Below are 21723 nucleotides of genomic sequence, written 5' to 3' on the forward strand. Positions count from 1 at the left end.
ATCTATTTTACTGTTTAGTGTACATTATCTTCATAACTTCCCCATATATTACATATATTACATACTAAATATTGGTAGTTACTACATCCTACTTGCAATGCTGTCATGAAGCTTAGAAAAACTTACATATGTACAATAGATCATTTATTTAATAACATTACAGTTCAACTGAAAATGTGACTCTTTTTACTACAACACAATAGATCCTCTTATCAACTTCATGTAGATTAAAGCCCAAAGAGTAATCTCTCTTTAGTTCAAGTTTCAACACAAAGGAAATATTGACATTTTTGTTTAAAAATTTAAGATTGAAAAGGTAATCAAAATCTGAAGAAAATTGTTTTTAAAAGGCAATTATGAAAATATTATTAAAATAAATAGAAAAAGTATTGTAATATTTCATACTCTTCAAAAGATTGTTCAATAGGAAAAACTATGCTTCACTTTATATGTGCAGGAAGTTTAAATACTATTGAAATGGGATGAATTGTGTCCAACACTAAATTCATATGTTGACTTCTAATCCTTAATAATTCAAAATGTGACTTATTTGGAGATAAGTTCTTTAAGTAATAAGTTAAAATGAGGTTATTATGGTGAGTTTTAATTCAATATCACTGGTGTCCTCTAAGAAGAAGAGATTAGGACACAGACTCACACAGAGATAAAACCATGGGAAGTTACAAGAAAACACTGCTATCAGCAAGTCAAGAAGAGAAACCTCAATAGAAATCAATTGTACTCCCACCTTGATCTCAGAATTCTAATTTCCAGAATTATGAGAAAGTAAATTTTTGTTGTTTTAGCTACCCAGTGTTTGGCACTTTATTATGGCAGTCCTAGCAAAGGTTACTTTTAAAACTTGCTAAGCTCAGGAAGCATTAAGATGGTGGAGGAGTAGGGAAAAACCCAAATTTGTCTAGTCCATCAAATATAGTTAGATAGTTATCAAATCATTCTGAATACTTGAGAAATCAGTCAGATATCCAAGAGAACAAAACCTGCAAGTCTACAAGTCGAAAAGTGACCACCTTTGGTTGGTAGAAGGTGAGGAGATTTGAATCAGTGATATAGCTAAGAATACAGTGGAGGGGAGGGACCCTGCTTAAAGAGGTTATCAGAAAGTATTATAAGCAGTGGAGTGCAACATCAGAACTTTAGAAGCTTCCAGAATTGGAGACAAGCCTTGCTTAAAGGTGCTCAGGTGGTGAAGTAGGATGGAATCCCAGGTATGATACTATGTTTTGAAGATCCCCTGAGTCACAAGAAGAACAGATGGTGCCTAAGTGCTGCACTGTTCCCAGGTACCGGGACCTGGATGGCAACAGAACAGTGAGCCTAGGTGCCCTGTTTCTGCTCTGTATTGCCATAAACTGCGAAGGACTGTGCAGTTGTGAGACCAGTTTCCTGGAGCAGTCTGACAAAAGAAGGAATTGTGGGGAGACCCTCCCCAGGAGGAACAATGTGGTTCTGCACTGCAGGAATCCCTAAAAGTTGGAGTGCCTGAAATAAAACTCAGGTGCATGCATGAAATAAAAAAGTTCAGAGAGGGGGCACCTGGGTGGCTCAGTTGGTTAATCAACTGGCTTTGGCTCAGGTCATGATCCTGGTGTCCTAGGATCTAGTCTCACATCGGGCTCCCAGCTCCATGGGGAGTCTGCTTCTCCCTCTGACCCCCTTCCCTCTCATGCTTTCATTCTCTCTCTCTCTCTCTCTCTCTTTCTCAAATGAATAAATAAATTATATAAAAATATTCAGAGATAGGCAGGATGAACACAGGATCCTGGTAGAAACTAGGGAGAAGAGAGTGATTGATTGCTCTTCTGTGAGGGCTCAATGAACAGTGGGGAGTGTGAATTTTCAGCTCCAGGCCTAAAGAACAGAGCACCATCATGTCCATCCTGTGCATCAGAGCTGAAAACTGCCAGGGAGCAAAACACCACCATCTAGTGGAGTCTGGAGCAGATTAGGCCAAGCCTTACCTCTCTGCACACTAGAGGAGCATTTCTACTAGGGCAAGTCCACCAGAGAATCAATCATCCAGTGTCCATAGGCCCCTCCCCTAGAAGACCAGCACAAGAAACTCACTTTCACTAAGTTAACTGGTAATAGAGAGTTGCAAGTCTTCAGCTCTATGGAAAGATAGAATCTATCTTCCTCTGTACTTTATTCTTTGGTTTTCTTTCCTTTTTTCATTTATTTTCTTTTTTTAAAATTATTTTTTATTCTTTTTAATTTTATATAGTTTTTAATTTTTTCCTTTGATTGTATTTTAATTAATTAATTAATTGATTTTCTTTCTTATTTTGGGATCTGGTTCCTTTTAACAAGCAGATCAAAACACCCCATTGTTGTTGTTGTTGGGAAGTTGTTATTGTTTTCTGTTTATTTTGTCTTTTCTTTTTGAGACAAAATGACAAGACAGAGGAATTCATCCTAAAATGGATGGGAATTCATTTAGGAATTCATTTAGGAATTCATTCTAAAAATAAATTCTTTTGGGAATTCATCTCAAAAGAAGGAACAAGAGTACTTCAGTACCACAGTACTCACAGCCAGGGTTTTAATCAATACAGATATTAAGTAATATGTCTGTCTAGAATTTGAAACAATGACTATAAGGGTACTATCTGTGTTTGAATGAAGTATAAAAGACACTAGAGAATTCCTTACTGTAGAGGTAAAGAACTAAAATCAAGTCAGGCCAAAATTAAAAATGCCATAACTGAGATGCAGTCCCAAGTGGAGGCCATAAAAATGAGGATGGACAAAGGAGAATGATGAATCAGTAATACAGAAGATAAAATTATGTAAAACAATGAAGCTGAATGCAGAGAGAAAGAAAAATATTAGATCACGTGGGTAGACTTAGAGAACTTAGTGATTCCAAAAAGCAAAATAATATCCATATTGAGTCCCAGAAGAAAGGGTAAAGAGGGGCAGTCTTATTTGAACAAATTATGGCTTGAACTTCCCTAATCTGTACAAGGAAACAGGCATACAAGCCCAAGAAGCACAGAGAATTCTCCTCAGAATCAAGAAAAACAGGTCAACACCATGACATATCATAGTGAAACTTGCAAAATACAAAGGTAAAGATAATTCTGAAAACAGTGTGGGAGAATAATTCCTTAACCTACAAAGGTAGACACATAAGGCTGGCAGCAGACCTGTCCAGAGACTTGGCAGGACTTAAAGGACTGGCATAATATATTCAACATGTTAAATAGGAAAAAAAAAATGCAGTCAAGAATACTTTATCCAGGAAAGCTGTCATTCAGAACAAAAGGAAAGATAAAAATTTTCCAAGACAGGGGCGCCTGGGTGGCTCAGTGGGTTAAGCCGCTGCCTTCGGCTCAGGTCATGATCTCAGGGTCCTGGGATCGAGTCCCGCATCGGGCTCTCTGCTCAGCAGAGAGCCTGCTTTCCTCTCTCTCTCTCTCTCTCTGCCTGCCTCTCCATCTACTTGTGATTTCTCTCTGTCAAATAAATAAATAAAATCTTAAAAAAAAAAATTTTCCAAGACAAACAAAAGCTTAAGGAATTCATAAACACTAAACCAGCCATGCAAGAAATATTAAAGGGGACCCTTGGAGTGGAAAAAGAGACCAAATGTAACAACGAATAGAAAGGACCAGACACAGTCTATAGGAAAAGCAAATTTACCGGTAATATAATGGCACAAAATTAATATCTTTCAATAACTACTTTGAAAGTAAATGGAATAAATGCTCTAATCAGAAGACATAGGTATCCAAATGTATAAAACAAAACAAAAAAACACAAGACTCGTTGACCCATTGATACACTGCTTACAAGAGACTCATTTTAGATCCAAACGCAGCTCCAGGTTGAAAGTGAGGGTGTGGAGAACCATTTATCATGTTAATGGACATCAAAAGAAAACTGGGTAGCAATCCTTATATCAGACAAATTAAAAACCAAATACTGTAATAAGAGATAAAGAAGGACACTATATCATAATAAAAGTGTCTATCCAACAATAAGATCTAACAGTTGTAAATATTTATAACCATGCTCGGGAACAGCCAAATATATAAATCAATTAATAATGAACTTAGAGGGGCATCTGAGTGGATCAGTGGGTTAAGCCTCTACCTTCAGCTCTGGTCATGATCTCAGAGTCCTTCGATTGAGCCACACATCAGGCTCTCTATTCAGCAGGGAATCTGCCTCCCCCCCTCCCCCGCCTGCCTCTCTGCCTGCTTTTGATCTCTGTCTGTCAAATAAATAAATGAAATCTTTTAAAAAAGAACTTAGAGAAGGGCACTTGGGTGACTCAGTTGGGTAACTGCCTTTGGCTCAGGTTATGATCCTGGAGTCCCAGGATTGAGTCCCACATTGGGCTCCCTGATCAATAGGGAGTCTGCTTCTCCAGCTGATCTCTCTCTCTCTCAAATAAATAAATAAAGTCTTAAAAAAATAACTTAGAGAAAATTCTTCATAATTATACAATAATAATAGGGAACTTTTACACCCCCTCACATCAATGGACAGATCATATAAGCAGAAGATTGATAAGGTAAGGCTTTGAATGTTTCTGTTATGTCCATCTGGTCCAGCGTGTCATTCAAAGCCCTTCATTTTAAAGCAGCAGAATACACTTTTTTTTGTTTGTTTGTTTTTTTGTTTTGGGTGCATATGGAACATTCGCCAGAATAGATCACACACTGGGCCACAATAAAGACTCAACTGGTACAAAAAGATGGAGACCAACCATATCATGCATATTTTCAGAAAACAATGTTATGAAACTTGAAGGCAAATACAAAAAACATTTGGAGGGAGCACAAATATATTGGATGTTAAAGAACATCCTACTAAAGAATGAAGGAGGCAACCAGGAAATCAAAGAAGAATTTAAAAAGTACATGGAAGCAAATGAAAATGAAAACATCACAGTTCAAAACCTTCAGAATGCAGCAAAATTGGTCCTATGAGGTTAACACATAGCCATACAGGTCTTCCTCAAGAAGCAAAAAAAAAGTCTTAAATACATAGCCTAACCTTACACTTAAAAAACCTGCAAAAAGAGCAGCAAATTAAGCCTAACTCCAGCAGAAGGGAAAGAATAAAGATTAGAGCAGAAACCAATGATGTAGAAATCAGAAGAACAGTAGAACAGCTCAAAGAAACTAAGAACTATTTTTTTTTTAAGATTTTTTTATTTATTTGACAGACAGAGATCACAAGCAGGCAGAGAGAGACAGAGGAGGAAGCAGGCTCCCTGCTGAGCGGAGAGCCCAATGCAGGGCTCTATCCCAGGACCCTGGGATCATGACCGGAGCTGAAGGCAGAGGCTTTAACCTACTGAGCCACCCAGGCGCCACAAGAGCTGGTTCTTTAAAAGAATTAGCAATATTGATAAAACCCTAGCGAGACTTATCAAAAAGAAAAAAGAAAGGACTCAAATAAATAAAATCATGAATGAAAGAAGAGAGATCACAAAGAACATGGAAGAAATGTGAACAATTAAAAGAGAATATTTCTAACAATTACATAACAAAAAATTAGGCAATCTGGAAGAAATAGGTAAATTTCTAGAAACATATAACTTACCAAAACTGATTCAGGAAGAAATAGAAAACCTTAACAAACACATGCCAGCAAATAAATTGAATCTGTAATAAAAAATCCCCTAACAAACAAGAGTCCAGGGCCAGATGGCTTCCCAGGGGAATTTTACCAAACGTTTAAGGAAGAATTAATACCTATTCTTCTGAAACAATTAAAAAAAAATAGAAATGGAAAACTTCCAAACATATTCTATGAGGCCAGATTTACCTTGATCCCCAAACCAGGCAAAAACCCCACCAAGGATCTGTCCAACAAGAAGAGCTAACAATTTTAAATATCTGTGCCCCTAACATGGGAGCAGCCAACTATATAAACAAATTAATAACAAAATCAAAGAAACACATCAACAATAATACAATAATAGTAGGGGACTTTAACACTCCCCTCACTGAAATGGACAGATCATCCAAGCAAAAGATCAACAAGGAAATAAAGGCCTTAAATGACATGCTGGACCAGATGGACATCACAGATATATTCAGAACATTTCATCCCAAAGCAACAGAATACACATTCTTCTCTAGTGCACATGGAACATTCTTTAGAATAGATCACATCCTCGGTCCTAGATCAGGTCTCAACCTGTATCAAAAGATTGGGATCATTCCCTGCATATTTTCAGACCACAATGTTCTGAAGCTAGAACTCAATCACAAGAGGAAATTTGGAAAGAACCCAAATACATGGAGACTAAACAGCATCCTTCTAAAGAATGAATGAGTCAACCAGGAAATTAAAGAAGAATTGAAAAAATTCATGGAAACAAATGATAATGAAAACACAATGGTTCAAAATCTGTGAGACACAACAAAGGCAGTCCTGAGAGGAAAATATATAGTGGTACAAGCCTTTCTCAAGAAACAAGAAAGGTCTCAGGTATACAACCTAACCCTACACCTAAAGGAGCTGGAGGAAGAACAAAAAAGAAACCCTAAACCCAGCAGGAGAAGAGAAATCATAAAGATCAGAGCAGAAATCAATGAAATAAAAAGCAAAAACCAATAGAACGAACCAACGAAACTAGGAGCTGGTTCTTTGAAAGAATTAATAAGATTGATAAATCCCTGGCCAGACTTATCAAAAAGAAAAGAGAAAGGACCCAAATAAATAAAATCATGAATGAAAGAAGAGAGATCACAACTAACACCAAAAAAATACAGAAAATTATAAGAACATACTATGAGCAGCTCTATGCCAACAAATTTGACAATCTGGAAGAAATGGATGCATTCCTAGAGATATATAAACTACCACAACTGAACCAGGATGAAATAGAAAACCTGAACAGACCCATAACCAGTAAGGAGATTGAAACAGTCATAAAAAATCTCCAAACAAACAAAAGCCCAGGACCAGACGGCTTCCCGGGGGAAATCTACCAAGCATTTAAGAAGAACTAATTCCTATTCTCCTGAAACTGTTCCAAAAAATAGAAATAGAAGGAAAACTTCCAGACTCATTTTATGAGGCCAGAATCACCTTGATCCCAAAACCAGACAAGGATCCATCAAAAAAGAGAACTACAGACCAATATCCTTGATGAACACAAATGTGAAAATTCTCACCATAACACTAGCCAATAGGATTCAACAGTACATTAAAAGGATTACTCACCACGACCAAGTGGGATTTATCCCAGGGCTGCAAGGTTGGTTCAACATCTGCAAATCAATCAATATGATACAACACATTAATAAAAGAAAGAACAAGAACCATATGATACTCTCAATAGATGCTGAAAAAGCATTTAACAAAGTACAGCATCCCTTCCTGATCAAAACTCTTCAAAGTGTACGGATAGAGATTACATACCTCAATATTATCAAACCTATCTATGAAAAACCCACCGCAAATATCATTCTCAATGGAGAAAAACTGAAAGCTTTTCCCCTAAGTTCAGGAACAGAGCGGGGATATCCATTATCACCACTGCTATTCAACATAGTACTAGAAGTCCTAGCCTCAGCAATCAGACAACAAAAACAAATTAAAGGCATCCAAATTGGCAAAGAAGTCAAACTATCCATATTTGCAGATGATATGATACTATATGCGGAAAACCCAAAAGACTCCACTCCAAAACTGCTAGAACTTGTACAGGAATTCCGTAAAGTGTCAGGATATAAAATCAATGCACAGAAATCAGTTGCATTTCTCTACACCAACAACAAACCAGAAGAAAGAGAAATTAAGGAGTCAATCCCATTTACAATTGCACCCAAAACCATAAGATACCTAGGAATAAACCTAACCAAAGAAGCTAACAATCTATACTCAGAAAACTATAAAGTACTCATGAAAGAAATTGAGGAAGACACAAAGAAATGGAAAAATGTTCCATGCTCCTGGATTGGAAGAATAAATAGTGTGAAAATGTCTATGCTACCTAAGGCAATCTACACATTTAATGTAATTCTTATCAAAATACCATCCATTTTTTCGAAGAAATTGAACAAATAATTTGAAAATTTATATGGAACCAAAAAAGACGTTGAATAGCCAAAGGAATATTGAAAAAGAAAGCCAAAGTTGGTGGCATCACAATTCTGGACTTCAAGCTCTATTACAAAGCTGTCATCATTAAGACAGCATGGTACTGGCACAAAAAGAGACACACAGATCAATGTAACAAAATAGAGAGCCCAGAAATAGACCCTCAAATCTATGGCCAACTAATCTTCAACAAAACAGGAAAGAATGTCCAATGGAAAAAAGACAGCCTCTTCAATAAATGGTGTTGGGAAAATTGGACAGCCACATGCAGAAAAATGAAATTGGACCATTGCCACACACAAAAATAGACTCAAAATGGATGAAGGACCTCAATGTGAGAAAGGAATCCATCAAAATCCTTGAGGAGAACACAGGCAGCAACCTCTTTGACCTCAACTGCAGCAACATCTTCCTAGGAACATCACCAAAGGCAAAGGAATCAAGGGCAAAAATGAACTATTGGGATTTTATCAAGATCAAAAGCTTTTACACAGCAAAGGAAACAGTTAACAAAACCAAAGACAACTGACAGAATGGGAGAAGATACTTGCAAATGACATATCAGATAAAGGGCTAGTGTCCAAAATCTATAAAAAACTTAGCAAACTCAACACCCAAAGAACAAATAATCCAATCAAGAAATGGGCAGAAGACATGAACAGACATTTATGCAAAGAAGACATCCAGATGGCCAACAGGCACATGAAAAAGTGCTCCATATGACTCGGCATCAGGGAAATACAAATCAAAACCACAATGAGATACCACCTCACACCAGTCAGAATGGCTAAAATTAACAAGTCAGGGAATGACAGATGCTGGCGAGGATGCGGAGAAAGGAGAACCCTCCTCCACTGTTGGTGGGAATGCATGCTGGTGCAGCCACTCTGGAAAACAGCATGGAGGTTCCTCAAAATGTTGAAAATAGAGCTATCCTATGACCCAGCAATTGCACTACTGTGTATTTACCCTAACGATACAAACGTAGTGATCCGAAGGGGCACATGCACCCAAATGTTTATAGCAGCGATGTCTGCAATAGCCAAACCATGGAAAGAACCTAGATGTCCATCAACAGATGAATGGATAAAGAAGAAGTGGTATATATACACAATGGAATACTATGCAGCCATCAAAAGAAATAAAATATTGCCATTTGCGACGACATGGACGGAACTAGAGGGTATCATGCTTAGCGAAATAAGTCAATCAGAAAAAGACAACTATCATATGATCTCCCTGATATGAGGAAGTGGAGATGCAACATGGGGGGTTAAGGGGGTAGGAGAAGAATAAATGAAACAAGATGGGATTGGGAGGGAGACAAACCATAAGTGACTCTTAATCTCACAAAACAAACTGCAGGTTGCTGGGAGGAGGGGGGTTGGGAGAAGGGGGTGGGGTTATGGACATTGGGGAGGGTATGTGCTATGGTGAGTGCCGTGAAGTGTGTAAACCTGGTGATTCACAGACCTGTACCCCTGGGGATAAAAATATATTAAATGTTTAAAAAATAAATAAATAAATAAATAAAAAACACCAAAAAGGAGAATTACAGATGATTATCTCCAATGAACACGGATACAAAAATTCTCACCAAGATGTTAGTTAATAGAATCCAATAGTACACTAAAAGGATTATTCACCATAACCTAGTGGGATTTTTTCTGGGATGCAGAGGGGGTTCAAAACCGCAAATCAATCTACATGGCACACAACATTAATGAAGGAAAGAATAAGAACCATATGATCCTCTTGATAGATGACTTAAAAAGCAGTTGACAAATACAAACGTCCTTTCTTGATAAAAACCCTCAACAAAGTAGGGATAGAAGGAACATACCTCAACATCATAAAGGTTGTATATGAAAGACCCCACAGCTAAAATCATTCTCAGTGGGGGAAAAAATGAGAACGTTTTCACTATGTTCAGGAACACAACAAGGATGTCCAGTATCACTACTATTGTGCAACATAGTACTGAAAGTTCTAGCTTCGGCAACTAGACAACAAAAAGAAATAAAAGGCATCCAAATTTGCAAAGAAGTCACACTTTTACTCTTTGTAGATGACTTTATAGTCCATGCTGAAAACCCAAAAGGCGGGCGCCTGGGTGGTTCAGTGGCTTAAATCCACTGACTTCGACTCAGGTCATGATCCCAAGGTCCTAAGATCAAGCCCTGCATCAGGCTCCCTGCTCAGCAGCGAGGCTGCTTCCTCCTCTCTCTCTCTCTCTCTGCCTGCCTCTCTGCCTACTTGTGATCTCTGCCTGTCAAATAAATAAATAAAATCTTAAAAAACAAAAACAAAAACAAAACAAAACAATAAAAAAAAAAAAAAAAACAGAATCCACCAAGAGTCTGCTAGGACTGAAACAGGAATTCAGCAAAGTTGCAGAATATAAAATCAACACATAGAAACCTGTTGCATTTCTATATACTCACAATGAAGCAGTAGAAAAAGAAATCAAGGAATCAATCCCATTTATGATAGACCAGAAACCATAATAGACCTAGAAATAAGCCTAACCAAAGAGTTGAAATATCTGTACTCTGAAAATATAGAACACTTGGGAAATAAATTGAGGAAGACACCAAAAAATTGAAAACCATTCCCTGCACCTGGATTGGAAGAAAAATATTGTTAAAATGTCCATACTATCCAAAATAATCTACACATTTAATGCAATCTCTATCAAAAGAACAGCAGCATTTTTCACAGATCTGGAACAAAAAAATTCTAAAATGTGTATAGAACCAGAAAAACCCTGAATAGTCAAGTAATTTTGAAAAGGAAAATCAAATCTGGAAGCACAATAATTCTGGACTTTAAGCTATAATAAAAAGCTGTAGTCAATAAGACAATGGGGTCCTGGCACAAAAGCAGACACTTTGATCAATGGAACAGAATAGAAAACTCAGAAATGTACTGTCAACCCTTTGTTCAACTAATCTTGGAAAAAGCAAGAAAAAATATCAAATAGAAAGAAGTCTCTTCAACAATTGGTGCTTGGAAAACTGGACAGCAACATGCAGAAGAATGAAACTAGACCACTTTTCACACCATACACAAAAATAAATTTAAAATAGATAAAAGATCTAAAGTGAGACAGGAATACATCAAAATCTTAGAGAAGAACACAGGGAGCACCCTCTTTGACCTAGGCTGCAGCAACTTCTTGCTTTGGGACTTCTTCAAGATAAAAAGCTTCTGCAGCAAAGGAAACAACAAAACTAAAAGGCAACCTACAAAATGGGAGGAGAAGATAGTTGCAAATGACATATCAGATAAATGGCTGTCATTCAAAATCTATAAAGAACTTATCAAACTCTACAACAAAACAAAAACAACAACAACAACAACAACAAAACAGTCAACAAGCATATCTTCAAAGAAGACATACAAGTGGCTAATAGATATGTGAAAAAGAAATGGTCAATATCACTCATCATCAGAGAAATACAAATTAAAAGTACAGTGAGCTAACATGTCACACCCATCAGAATGGCTAAAATTAGCAATTCAGAAAACGAGAGATGTTGGCAAGGATGTGGAGAAAGAGGAACCTTTCTTCACTGTTGATAGGAATGTGAACAGGTGCAGGCAGTCTAGAAAACAGTGTGGAGTTTCCTCAAAAATTTAAAAATAGAGCTACCCTCTGACCCAGGAGTTACACTATTAGGCATTTATCCAAAGGACACAAAAAATGGCAATTCAAAGAAGCACATGCACCCTAATATTTATATCAATAATGTCCAGAATTGCCAAAAGATGGAAAAAACCCACATGTCCAGTGAGAGATGAATGGATATAGAAGGTGTGATTGATATATATATGATATACATATCTATCATATATATATATATATATATGATAGAATATTACTCAGCCATCAAAAGAATGGAAACTTGTCATTTGCAATGATGTAGATGGAACTAGTGTATTATGCTAAGTAAAATAAGTCAGTCAGAGAAAGACAAATACCATATGATTTCAGTCATATGTGGAAAATTAAGGAACAAAACAGATGAACATAAGGGAAGGGAAAGAAATATAAAATAGGATAAAAACAGAGAGGCATACCATTAGAGACTCTTAACTATGGGAAGTAAACAGTGTTGCTGGAGGGGAGGGTGGGGGGGGATGGGGAGATTAGGTGATAGGCATTAAGGATAGCACTTGATGTAATGAGCACTGGATGTTATATGCAACTGATGAATCACTAAATTCTACCCTGAATCTAATAATAAACTATATGTTAACTAATTTGAATTTAAATTAAAAAAAAAACTTGCTCAGTTTAATTTATCTCTAATCTTTTATGCACCGAAAACAAAGCATCTGAATTCAAAGAGTACTAGTATTGCTATTTACTTTTGATAAATGGAACCAATTGCATTTTCCAAGTTCAAATTAATTATCTTAAAATAGACCAGGCTAATGTATGATCGACTCATCTACATCAATTGGACATTTGCTAGAGACAGAGAATCTTATTTCCCACCCAAGGCATCAGTCGGAATCTGGATTTTGGAAAAACCTCTAGAGTGATTTATATTTACATTAAAGCTTGAGAAGCCCTTTTGAATGTTGGTTTAACATTGATAGTCACAGCCCTTCAAATTGTGAAACATTGAAACCTTATTGAATTATTTTAAATATGCTTGGTCTTTGTAATTAATGTTACTTTTGTTATTAGTATTAAGAGTTTGAGGGTTATTTTGTGATTACATTACATATTATTAAGAGTTTGAGGGTTATTTTGTGATTAAATCTTCTGGATATTTTTATTGCCTGATACTGTAGTGGGAATCCAGGGGCAAACAATCCAAGAATTGTATATCCTCCTCCATAAGGAACCTGTGTGATCACTTAACTCTGTCCATGAACTTTTTAGTTAGGTGACCACTAAAACTGTTTGAGAGTAGAGTTGTTCACTGGATAGAATGCTGGGACAAGAGAAAACTATAACTGTCTGGCACACCAGAGCCTGTGGACACTCTAATTATGGCCAATATGAGATAAGCAGGTATCTCCAGATAGATGTGGCCAGAGGTAGTGATATTCAGGAAGGGAAAATGAGAAGTACAATAGGACTTAGAAAGTTCATAAGGACAAGTTGTTGCTCCCTGGGTTTATGCCTTCTATAATGGCTAATTTGGCAACAGTGGGGGTCTATGACTTTTATGAAACCCTTTTGCTAAAACATTACTATTTTGAAGTAATTATTATGACTCAGTGTACATTATGAAGGTGGATGAAGAGTTAAAATTAGCCAATACTTTAGTGTTATATATATCAATGGAAAGTGCTATGATATTCAAAATAGCTTTCCTGGGACATAAGTGTCTTTATTTTCCTATTTAAACATCAATAGTCCTTTCTCTGTCATTATAAGTGGATAGAAGGTTGAGCTAATAATAATTAGGTTATATGTATATTATATATATATATATATATATATATATGTTTATAAATAAAAAATAGGTTAGGAAATCAGAATTGTTGACTGCTCATGAATATAGAGTAGCACCATTGGTTGGAGGTGCAATAAAGTACTGTCGACATCAGTAGTAACAGAGAGGAACATGTCTAACTTTATAATGTGTAGCATGCATCAATCTCATCTGTCCATTGAACATAAACTTCAGCTTTATTTAGGTTTACAGTATGCATAACAAAAAAATATACAAAAATATATTTCTCAACCTCCTTTACAATTATTTACAATTATGTCAGAAACAAACAAACAAACAAGAAAACCCACATACTTGGGCAAAGGATATAGGGGACACTTACTAGGAGAAACTGCCATGGATTTTATAAAGGGAGTCACTCATCTATCACATGCCTTTCATCTTCCTTCCTACTCTCTTCCTGTCTAACTAGAATTTAGGCATAGTTCCAGCTGAAGAAATGTCAGCAGGACAGAGACACATGCCCGTCTATGTCCAAAGACAAGAGTGATAGCACCATGAGGATGGAAGATCTTATGTCTCTCCATCACCTCTTGAATTAGAACCATCCAAGAAAACCTCTATTGGATTTGTAATAAATGACACATGTACTTATGCAATGTTTCAGTCATGATATATTTTTTGGTAGCTTGCTACAGCAGCCAGCAAAGCTTCGGGAAATTCACTAAAAATGGGGCAACAGGAAGAAAAGCTTTGATCCCGCACTCTTTTTCTGCTTTGTGCAACTAACAGGCAAATGAAATTTCTTTATTTTTTTTTAAAGATTTTATTTATTTATTTGACAGAGAGAGATCACAAGTAGGCAGAGAGGCAGGCAGAGAGAGAGAGAGAGAGAGAGAGAGAGAGAGGGAAGCAGGTTCCCCGCTGAGCAGAGAGCCCGATGCGGGGCTCGATCCCAGGACCCTGAGATCATGACCCGAGCTGAAGGCAGCAGCTTAACCCACTGAGCCACCCAGGCGCCCCGCAAATGAAATTTCTTTATTAAGTCTACACACTCATAATAAAACCATCAAATAAAAATTCACTCCATGATCGAGTCCCACATCGGGCTCCTTGCTCAGCAGGGAGCCTGCTCCTCCCTCTGCCTCTGCCTGCCATTCTGTCTGCCTGTGCTCGCTCTCCCCCCCCCAATAAATGAATAAAATCTTTAAAAAAAAAAACAAAAATTCACTCCATGAGTGTTGGTATATCTATCTCTATATATGTCATATATATTTTATGTATATCATATACATGTATATATGCATATGTGTGTATGTGTGTGTGTGTGTGTATGTGTATATATTCATTGATAATGGAAAACTGAAGTAACTATATCTCCATATATGAAATGATTTATCATTTCAAATTCATTAGAAGTTCCAATTGCTTGAATGCATTTGTTTCAAAAAGAATTTAATGCACAGGTATCTGACATAAGTCTGTACTGTAATTTTTACCCTTTTTCTTATTTATCTTCATGGATGAATATGAAGGATTGGAAATCAAGGCAGTATCTCCCACTCCAAATTCAAAGTATGTGAATTTTTCCATGTGTCTGGCAATATTATTTTTAAAATAAATAGATAATTCTAAGTCAGAAACAGTAAAAGGAAGTGTGAAAGCCCTATCTCAATGTATTATTACATTTCAACCTCCCTCTGCCTCAACCTGACTTATTTGAAAAACCTGATTTATTTGAACAACCAAGAAGTGCAATGTCTGGGTAGCTATTTTTTCTGTGTTTTAGATTTGGAGGTGATGACTTTGAAACAACCCAAAAGGCAAATATTTCTTAGCTTTCTTCTCTATGTAACCTTTTCTTATATACAGAAGTGAGTTATTAGAGTGTTAAAAATCCTGCCAATGGATATCTCAATAAAATTAAAACTAACATAAAAGTAGACCGAGTGGTAAAAGGAATATTGACTTTCTCTTTATTACACATTTACCAATATGAAAGATAGTAAAATATAATTTTATGTTAGATAATAATAAAAATGTGTTCTATAATACTGTGTATTTATGTATATTTATGGCAAGCTTTCCAATCTTCTGCTTAATTTCTGAATATGAGAACCAATAATGCATTTTCTTCATTAGTTGTGTATTTCTTAGTGAAAGTGACATTTATTCATCATTGAAGTATTAGCAATTTCCTTTTGCCAAATTATTATTTGTAACCAAGCACACATACATACATAATACATTGTGATCACTAAATGAGAAGCTGAGATGAAATCAGGTTCTAGAAATGGTCATATGTGTTAATAAAGGCTGTGTTTAGATATACAGATAAAAGACAGGCTGATGAGATTATCCACAGCTCCAAATAAAGTAATCATTTACTATGATTTTATTTAACCTTTTTTTAGATTTGGCTTTTATTAGATAATTCATTTTATATCTGGTTTTCTTTTAGATATTACTTGGAGCTGTTTCTTTTATAATTTAGGGGGAAAGCATATTTTTCCACAATTTCTTGGTTGTTTAGTTTTTCTCCAGTTAAACTGCATATACATATACATATATATACATATGTGTATATATATATGCATTATTATTATGGTGAACCACAATTCTGGTGTTTAATATGGAAAAATATTCTGTTAAATATCAGTTATCTCTTCCTAGAAATTATTGATCTTTCCCTTAACCTTGTCAAAACAATTCGGATTGAAGATGAGGAAACAGGGTTATAACAGAAAGATTTTGAAGGCACCATAAAGTCTGTGTAGCACATATTATTAATTTAAAAGTGTATTTTAAGAATGATTGCTGTAGGTTTGTAGTAAATATGATTAGTGATATCATTATAAAAGAAAAAAATCCCTCATCTCTTTCATTTTATGTGTGTAATTTGATTCTATTACTCACACTATTTGCTATTCATCTTGTGTCATTCTCCATACTCACACTGTTTGCTATTCATCTTGTGTCATCTTGTGCTTTAGTTTTAAGCAATAAAAAATAATATTATCTCACATATTATTTTCCTGTTTGTCAATTTTGTTTTAATAATAGGCTATACTTCTCAGGATTGAGGGTCAATTTCAAGTCAAACACACACATAAACATTTATCTTTCTATAGCTAATTCAATGACGTTAGTATAAGATGAGGTTTAGGAAAAGCTCATTACCCTGTGACTTGTCAGCAGCTTCTAAAATTGCTGTCAAGCAGAAGGTTTGACAACACTCTGTATCAAGGCCTGGAATTTCTTTGAATAGTAATTGAGGAAGCCTAACTATATTACATCTAAATCAGATTGTTCTTTCCTTCTCTCCATTAACCAAAAATAAATTTTCAAGAAATATATTTTTTTAAAGATTTTATTTATTTATTTGTCAGAGAGAGAGATCACAAGTAGGCAGAGAGGCAGGCAGAGAGAGAGGAGGAAGCAGGCTCACTACTGAGCAGAGAGCCCGATGTGGGGCTTGATCCCAGGACCCTGGGATCATGACTTCAGCCGAAGGCAGAGGCTTAATCCACTGAGCCACCCAGGCGCCCCAAGAAATATATATATATATATATTTAATTAATTTATTTATTTGACAGACAGAGATCACAAGGAGGCAGAGGGAGGCAGGCAGAGAGAGGGAGGGGAATCAGGGTCCCCGCCAAGTGGAAAGCCCGACTCCAGGGTCGATCCCAGGACTCTGGGATCGTGATCTGAGCCGAAGGCAGAGGCTTTAACCCACTGAGCCACCCAGGTGCCCCAAGAAATATCTTAAAATTGATGTGTCAAATGTGATTATTGATTTATATTTTATTAAAGCTGTGAATAAGGTGGAAGATCATTTCATTTGACTCTGAACCCAAATTTAGAGACTGCATAAATTAAAAGCAGTTTCAGAGTTATAGGAGTCCCCCATTATCTGTGGGTATATGCTCCAAGACCCCCAGTGGATGTCTAAACTTCAGATAGAACCAAACTCTATATATATAATTTTTTTTCCAATACATACATGGCTATGATAAAATTTACAAATTAGACCAAGTAAAAGATTAACAATAATCTCTAATAACAGAACAATTTTAACAATATACCATAATAAAAGTTATGTAAATGTGGTCTCTCTCTTTATCTCAAAATACCTTATTGTATTCTGTTCAACCTTCATCTTGTGATGATATGAGATGATAAAATGCCTGTATGTTGAGAGGAAAGGACGGGAATGGCATACACATTGTGATGTTGTCTTAGGCTACTGTTGAGTTTCTGATGATATTCAGAAAAAGGACTATCTGCTTTCAGATCACACTTAACCATGGGTAACTAAAACTGTGGGAAGCAAAATCCTGGATAAGGGGGCTGCTGTATTAATTGTATCCCTGTGCTAAAGAAATTCACTACCTAGAGTATAGTGTTTACATACATTTCTTTTGTATTTAACATTAGAGTTTCCAAACACACACACACACACACACACACAGTTTTCCAAAATACGTGGGTCAAGTCTTTTTCCCCACCTCTTGAGTTTAAATTCTGTCTATATATGAATGCATGTATGTATGTATGTATGTATGTATCATTTATTATTTAATCTATCTATCAACCTACCAATTTATCTATCCATCCACCCATCTCACCTATCATTTTTTTAATCATGCAGTTAGTTTCACTTTCTATAGTCTTCATTGTACCCTGTTGAGACTGCATTTGCAGGCTCAAACACTGTGTGTGTGTATTAATGAAAGATATTAGTATATAGTTTATCTGTGTCTGCTTGATATTAGTATTATTCTGGTCTCATAGAAATATGTAGGAAGTGTTCCCTCTTTTGTTTATTTTCTGGAACATATTATGAAATATTGGTATTAATTTTTTCCTTAAATTTTATTCAAATTTAAACGTGAAACTTTCTGGCCCTGGAGTTTTCTTTTTTAGAAGACTTTTAACCAAAAAAAAATCAATTTTTTTAGTAAGTGTAGAATTATTAAATTATGTATTTCATCTTGATTGGGTTTTGGTAGTTTGAGGTTTTCAAGAAATTGCCTATTTTATATAACTTGTCAAATTTATTGACATAAGATTTTTTTGTATAAATACCAGATGATCAATAATGTCATTTCTTCCGCTTTTCATATTGATAATATTTTTTATTCTGTGTTTTTCTTTTTCTTTTTTTGGTCAGCATTAGTAGAGGCTTATCAATAATGCTGATATTTTCAAAGACCTGTCTTCTGTTTTGTTGTGGTTTTCCCAATTTTATTGATTTCTACTCTGGTTTTTTTTTTAATTATTATTTCCTTATTCAACTTGCTTGGTATTTAACTTGTTCTCCTTTCCCTAGTTTCTTATGGTGGAATTTTACATTACTTGATTTTAGATCTTGCTTTTCCAATGCAAGTTTTTAATGACATAAATTTCCCTCTAAGCAATGCTGTGGTTATATTGACACATTTTGACATATTATTTTTTACCTTTATTCATTTGAAAATATTTTGAATTTCTTTTAGACTTTGTCCTTAACATATGGATTATATTGATGTGAATTTTTTTCCCAATTATCTGGAAATTTCCCCGATATCTTTTTAATTATACTCATGTCTCCTATCCCTTGTGTCTAGTAACCAGCAATCTGTTTTCTATATCTACTAGCTTTATGTTTGTTTGTTGTTTGTTTTGTTTTGTTATCAGATTCTGCACATAAGTGAGATCCTACAATTTTTATCTTTTCCTATCTTATTCCCTGTCTCTTAGCATAATGCTCTTAAGGTCCCTCCAGGTTGTTAGAAATGGCAAGATTTGATTTTTTTATGGCTAAAGAACATGCAGTTTCTTTATCGATTCATACATATGGACACCTAGGTCATTTCCATATCTTGGCTATTGTAATAATACTGCAATGAGCATAAGGGTACATATAACTTTTGAGTTAGTTTTTCAAGTATCTTTGCTTTTTTTTTCTTTTTTTTAAATTAATTTATTTATTTTCAGAAAAACAATATTCATTATTTTTTCACCCCACCCAGTGCTGCATGCAATCCGTGCCCTCTATAATACCCACCACCTGGTATCCCAACCTCCCACCCCCTCACCACTTCAAACCCCTCAGATTGTTTTACAGAGTCCATAGTCTCTCATGATTCACCTCCCCTTACAATTTACCCCAACTCCCTTCTCCTCTCTACCATCCCTTGTCCTCCATGCTATTTGTTATGCTCCACAATCAAGTATCTTTGTTTTTAATGTCCAAGATTACTCATTTAGGATCCAAGAACATACTTTGTATAATTGTTCTTCTTTTAAATTTGTCAAAAGTTATTTTATGATATAAAATATGGTCTACCATGGTTATTGTTTCTTGCAGATTTAAGAAGAATATGTTCTGCTGTTATGTGAGATGTTTTATTAATGTCAATTTGACCAAATTGTATGATATTTTACCTACTTATTCTATCAGTTTTTGAGATTAGTACTGATGTTTCCAAATACACTTTTAGATTTTTCTGTTTTTATTTTTTAAATGTGTATATTTTATCCTAGTGTATTTCGAAACTCTGATGTTAGGTAAATACACATTTAGGATTTTTTTAACTTCCTGTAGAATTCACTCTATATTATTATTTAATTTCCCTTTAAATTACTTTCTGGATGTTAATACTTGTGTGGAATATATTTCTCCATCCCATTCCTTTAAATTTATCTATGTCTATATTTAAATGAGATACTTCCAGTCAGTATGAGGTTGGGTCTCAATTTTTTTTCTTCAAGATTTTATTTGAGAGAAAGAAAATGTGAGATAGAATGCAAGTGGTGGGGACGAGGCAAAAAACGAGGGAGAAGTAGACTCCCTACTGAGCAGGGAGCCCAATGCAGGGCCTGGTCTCAGGGCCCTGAGAATATGACCTGACCAGAAATCAAGAATGGGAGACTTAACTGAGCCACCGAGGCACCCAATGAAAAGATATATTTAGACTAAACATGGTGCATGCTGTTTGCTTTTTTTGGGGGGGGGGGCGATTAAAAAGTTAAGATCTCAATGAATTAACTCTTCTTTGCAGTTATTCTTACAGCATAAATAATTTGTGAAAGTAGTTTTCCTTAAGGGGACTAATAGAGTCAAAGAAAGTATATATTTAAATAAAATTTGAAGTCTAAGAATTATAGATCTTATAAAAGAATCTATTAAAGTGCAAAAAATCAGTAAAACATGCTTGTGATAAATATTCATATTTTCAATGTATTACAAATTATCCAGCATTAATTAATAAGAATAAAATTGAGAGTCAGAGAAATGTGTCAGAAGCTTTCGACTTCCTTTTTATTTGGTTCTATCTTGTTTGGTTTGGTTTGATTGCTTTTTTGTTTGGTTTGGTTTTCCTTCCTTTCCACAAACCATCTCTCACTCTAACTTGGTGCCAATATCTGATGTTACCTAAGATTTCGGAGGACACTGATTCCTAACATGTGGTTCACAGATACTTAGAGCTCCCTCTTTTAAGGAAGACATTTTAGGGGGTTCACCAAGTCAAAACTATTTTCATAATTATACCAAGACTTGTTTTTCCTTTTCTACTATGTTGACATTTTCAGTAATAGTACAAAAACAATGAAAAGTAAAAGTTCTGGCATCTTAATATGAATCACTACAGGCACAATACTGTGCTGATAATTATTGTATTTTTTTTACCTCCTCACACAGGAAAAAAAGAGCACAGCAACATCATTGAATCACTGACTTTTAATACATCTCTTTTTAATAATTTTTGTGAAGCAATAACTATGTATAAAGCACTATTTCCAGGGGCACCTGGGTGGCTCAGTGAGTTAAAGCCTCTGCCTTCAGCTCAGGTCATGATCTCAGGGTCCTGGGATCGAGCCCCGCATCGGACTCTCTGCTCAGCAGGGAGCCTGCTTTCTCCTCTCTCTGCCTGCCTCTCTGCCTGCTTATGATCTCTTTCTGTCAAATAAATAAATAAAATCTTTAAAAAAAAGCACTATTTCCATTTGTCTTTTATTTCTAGTTATCAAAGCCTTAATTCCAATGTATTCTGTACAATTGGCACATATTAGGAGTTTAATAAATATTCCCACAGTTAATGTTATCAATAAAATTAAGGTGCTATGTGTATACAAGGTACAGAATAATTCTAAAATTATGCTGTCAGAAAGCTGCTTTTCTTATTTTGAATACATGTTCCTGCCCTCACTTCTGAATTCCATTACT

At 35.5% G+C, this 21723-nt stretch overlaps 1 long non-coding RNA gene across 1 annotated transcript; it reads left to right on the forward strand.

Annotated features, from left to right (window-relative positions):
- Positions 1-3685: 3685 nt before the first annotated feature.
- LOC116583446 lies at positions 3686-21323 on the forward strand. Its single transcript, XR_004282744.1, has 3 exons — positions 3686-3750; positions 8663-8667; positions 21301-21323. It is a non-coding gene; the product is annotated as an uncharacterized LOC116583446 (long non-coding RNA).
- Positions 21324-21723: the final 400 nt, after the last annotated feature.

Source organism: Mustela erminea, chromosome 2, assembly GCF_009829155.1.
Source record: "Mustela erminea isolate mMusErm1 chromosome 2, mMusErm1.Pri, whole genome shotgun sequence".
NCBI classification, from domain to species: domain Eukaryota; kingdom Metazoa; phylum Chordata; class Mammalia; order Carnivora; family Mustelidae; genus Mustela; species Mustela erminea.